Source organism: Motacilla alba, chromosome 3 (assembly GCF_015832195.1).
Source record: "Motacilla alba alba isolate MOTALB_02 chromosome 3, Motacilla_alba_V1.0_pri, whole genome shotgun sequence".
Classification (NCBI taxonomy): Eukaryota; Metazoa; Chordata; class Aves; order Passeriformes; family Motacillidae; genus Motacilla; species Motacilla alba.
The window spans coordinates 35,304,191-35,308,630 of NC_052018.1; positions in this window are offsets into that span (position 1 = coordinate 35,304,191).

A 4,440-nucleotide genomic window follows, 5' to 3' on the forward strand; every position below is an offset into this window, starting at 1 on the left:
GTAAAAAGCCAGCAACAATGAGGGAATAAACACCTGGGGGGGTGGGGGGTGCCATGACACAAAAAATAGTCATGGCAATGATAAATTATTTGTTTGCTTCTTTGCTTGTTAATTAGTTTTAACTGTGTGAATTACAACTAATGGAGACCATACATCCTAACTCCCCTGAAAGAGATTTCTCTGCAAATTTAACAACTTAATTAGTATTGCCTATTTGTAACTGTTTGCCTTTGCAATGTTTGTGCCTTACTATTGAAAATATGGATTTGCTTTCAGTTTCAATGTATTGTGGTTCTCAGTTAGACTGTCATAGTACTAAGCTTTAAGGCTGTTTCCATACTCAAACAAGTTCTATGTCAGTTTAAATCCCTTAAGCTCAATGGATTTGAACCTGACTGACACGAACAGAGGTGAAAATACAATGGGAATCTTCATATTTGCTGCCCTGTAGGCTCCCACATAAAAGATGTGCAAAGGTTTTTTCTCAGAAAATCTGAATTCCTAATAATTTAGGAAATGTCTATGCCTTGAATATGTTTTAAGCTTTGAATTGCCCTTAAAAACATTTTTTTCTTTGGACTTACATTTTGAAACTAATTGATTTAGCTGAAAGTTTACATTTCCATTCACTGTTTCCTTTCACAATGCTGAAATGCTTCATTCTGGACATAAATCATAGAATCAAAAAATCATAGAATTGTTTATTTTGGAAAAAGACCCTTAAGATTATCAAGCCCACCACTAAATCATGTCCCAAAGAGTCACACCTACCCATCTTTTAAATACCTCCAGGGATGGTGATTCAACCACTTCCCTGGGCAGTTTGTTCCAATATTTGACAACCCTTTCAGCAAAGACATTTTTCCTAATATTCAGCCTAAACCTACCCTGGTGCAGCTTGAAGCCATTTCCTCTTGCCCTGTCACTTGTTATCTGGAAGAAGAGACTGACATCCACATGGCTACAGCCTCCTTTCAGGTAGTTGTTCAGCTCCCCCTGAATCTCCTTTCCTCCAGTCTAAGCAACAGCAGCTCCTTCAGACACTTCTCACAGGACTTGTGCTCCAGACCCTTTCCCAGCTTTGTTGCCCTTCTCTGGCCATGCTCCAGCACCTCAGTGTCTTGAAGTGATGGAGCCCAGAACTGGACACAGCACTCAAGGTGTGGCCTTATCAGTGCCAAGCAGAGAGGGACAATCACTGCCCTGGTCCTGCTGGCCACACTATTGCTGATACAGACCAGGATGCCAGTGGCCTTCTTGGCCACGCAGACACACTGCTGTCATGGGCCATGTTCAGCTGGCTGCCAACCACTACCCCCTCATCTTTTTCTGACATGAACTTTGCTCCGAGCCTGTAGCACTGCACGGGGTTGCTGTGACCCATCACAGGACACAGCACTTTGCCTTGTGCGCTTCAAGCCTCATAAAATTGGCTTAGGCCCATCTCTCCAGCCTGTCCAGATCTCTCTTCAGAGCCTTCTTGCCCTCCAGCAGATCATCACTCCCATCTAGCTTGGGGACACAGGGGAATATCCATTCCCTACTAAAATAAACCCCAGAGAGATCAGCATTAAGTGTCTGTGCACCAGGACCCAAGCACAGAAGAGGTAGCTCTTCCTAGAGGAGCTCTGAATTGTGCTGCCTCTCATGGCCTCAGCTGTCTCCAGTCCAGTCTCTTCTCTGTCTCTGACAGCGAACAGGGGTTTCCAAAGGGAGAGATACTTACCAGTGGTCAAAGAAAACTTCAGGTCTTTGTGGGGTTCAAATTCAAGGCAGTACAATTTTCTAGTAGGTGACCCTGGCTGGCTGCCAGGTGCCCACCAAAGTTGCCCTACCATTTCCCCATCTCAGCTGGACAGGATAGGGAAAATATAATAAAAGTCTCCTGGGCTGAGATAAGGGCAAGAAGCGATCACTCACCAGTTACCATCGTGGGCAAAACAGACTCAGCTAGGGAAAATTAGTTTAATTTATTACCAATCAAATCAGAGTAGGGTCATGAGATAAAACTACATTTAAAACATCTTCTCCCCACCTCTCCCTTCTTCCTGGGCTCAATTTCACACCCATTTTTTTCTACCTATTCCCCCATAGTGGTGCAGGAGGACAAGGACTGAGGGTTGTGGTCAGTTTTATCATGTTACGTCTGCTGTTCCCTCCTACTCAGAGGGAGGACCCCTCATGCTCTTTCACTGCTCCAGGGTGGGGTCCTTCCCTTGGGAGACATCCCTCCACAATCTTCTCCAACATGAGTCCTTGCAATGGGATGCAGTTCTTCATGAACTTCCACAGGGTGCAGTCCTTCAGGAGCAGGCTGCTACAGTGTGGGTCCCCCAAGGGGTCACAGATTGTTGAACAGGGTTTTTTTTTCCCCATTCTTAAGGCTGTTATCCCAGAGGCACAGCCACCACCACTGATGGGCTCAGCCTTGACCAGCTGTGGGTCCATCCTGGAGCCAGCTGGCATTGGCTGTGTCAGACATGGGGAAGTTCCGGCAGCTTCTCACAGAAGCCACTCCTGCAGCCTTCTGCTACCAAAACCTTGCCATACACGCTCAATACAGGTTTCTTATTCCTAGGACTTTTCATTGAAAAGCAAGGGAATATCCCTTCTCCTGCCATCCATCCCTTTAAGGTAACAACAGGTTCCCAAAGAGACAGCTTCTGAAGGACCATTTAGCTATTTCATTACATCAAAACCAATTCCTTGTACAAAATAGTTTCACAGAGATTTGCTGCTGGGACGACATTGGATTTGTCTTCAGGTCCTTCAAGTCAGTCTCTATAAGTGGATCCTGCTATTTTCACAGTCTGTCAATGCAATCACAAGAGATTCCCAGACCTCAGTTTCATAGGTTTTCCATTTACACATAGGAAATGACACCTTTTACTTCTATCCTGTTTCTGAGTCATATTAATAAGTTCAACTGCTTTATGTATTACCAGTTTTAATGCTGATCTGTTTTTCAAATCACAACTGTTTTCATGTCAGCAAAAGAATTTCAAACCACAGGAAATTCTGAGGATGAGGTACAAATATACACTTGGAGCTATCAGGAAGCAGAATCAAACCTGCAGTTGGAAAAATATTAAAAGAATGTCACTGCTTTCATACTCAGCTTTTAATTTCATCATTCTTTAAAGACATAAATGAACAAGATTAATAATTCAGACAGTAAAGGAAAGCCTTTGAAAATCCCTGAATAATTCAGAAGTTCTGACATTATATAGCCTTCATCATACTGATCCATCCAACCTGGGTAAGACTCTGAAGAGAAAATGAAGTGACTATCCAATTCTTTCACAACCCTCTCATATTATTGTTTAGGAACGACAAAACTCTGCAAATCAGAAGATCACAAAAAGAGAAAAAGCAGCTCATGTTCACCAGCAGTCCGTACCGGCAAGATAATGAGAAAGGGCAAACAGGAGCATTCTAAACACAGTGTTGAAACTACAACATCTGACCCGCAGCCCAAGAAACCTCACTCCTTTGACTTACCTGGGCTGTAATCATGAGGTATATGAAAGGTTTAAAAAATTCAGAAAATATTCATCATACAAAAAACATTTGAAAACAAATCCAGGTCTGCCAAACTGAGAGCGAGCCTGAGAAAAATATAAACACATATTTCTTTCTGTAAAGCAGCACTTAGAACTTAGATTTCTCCTGTGAGTAATATGCATTTGCCTCATCCATCGAACTAAAATTAAGATCTTTCAGTATTATAGTGATAATGAACTATATATACCTTCCTCTCTTTTTCACCCCTTTTCAGTTCTGGTCAATATTTTGGGTCACAGCTCATATAGATGGATACCATAGGAAAATGTAAGTTAATTAACTTAAGGAATCTTGTCTTCTGAAGAATAAATATTTGAGATTTCTGCTAGGATTCTTGGCATAAAATATTCCAGAATGAGAGTCATCCACCATTCACCTGGCTGTAGTATTTGGGCACCAGTCGCTTATAAACACATATTTTGTGGCTAATCCTTTAAAGAGAAAACCAGAGGATGCTTTCAGAAAAGAGTTATTCTCAGCTAGGAAGCTGGAAACTTCCTAAACACTCAGTCATAGAGTTTAAGATATCTGCCACCACTCAGGAGAGTGGGTTGAGGGGCAAAGGTATTTAATAGAACTAAGCACCACCAGGCGTGCTCAGGTTGAGATTCTGAAGAGGCTCTGCAGCAGGACTTTGCTTACTCAGCATTAAAGAGAGGAGACCTCTCTGACTAAGGTGGTTGTCCAGACTCTTGTCGTCACTTGAGATTATGAACATCTGGCAAAGAGGGAAAGTAATCTTGATTTGGAGGTCCTTAAGCAGGCTCTTCAAAGGCTGCCTGACAGCACTGCCATAAGGATGACCCGATCCAACATTTGGGGCTTTCAATTTCCACAGACAGAGGAATAGGAACTGTCATCTCACAAAAACTTTAG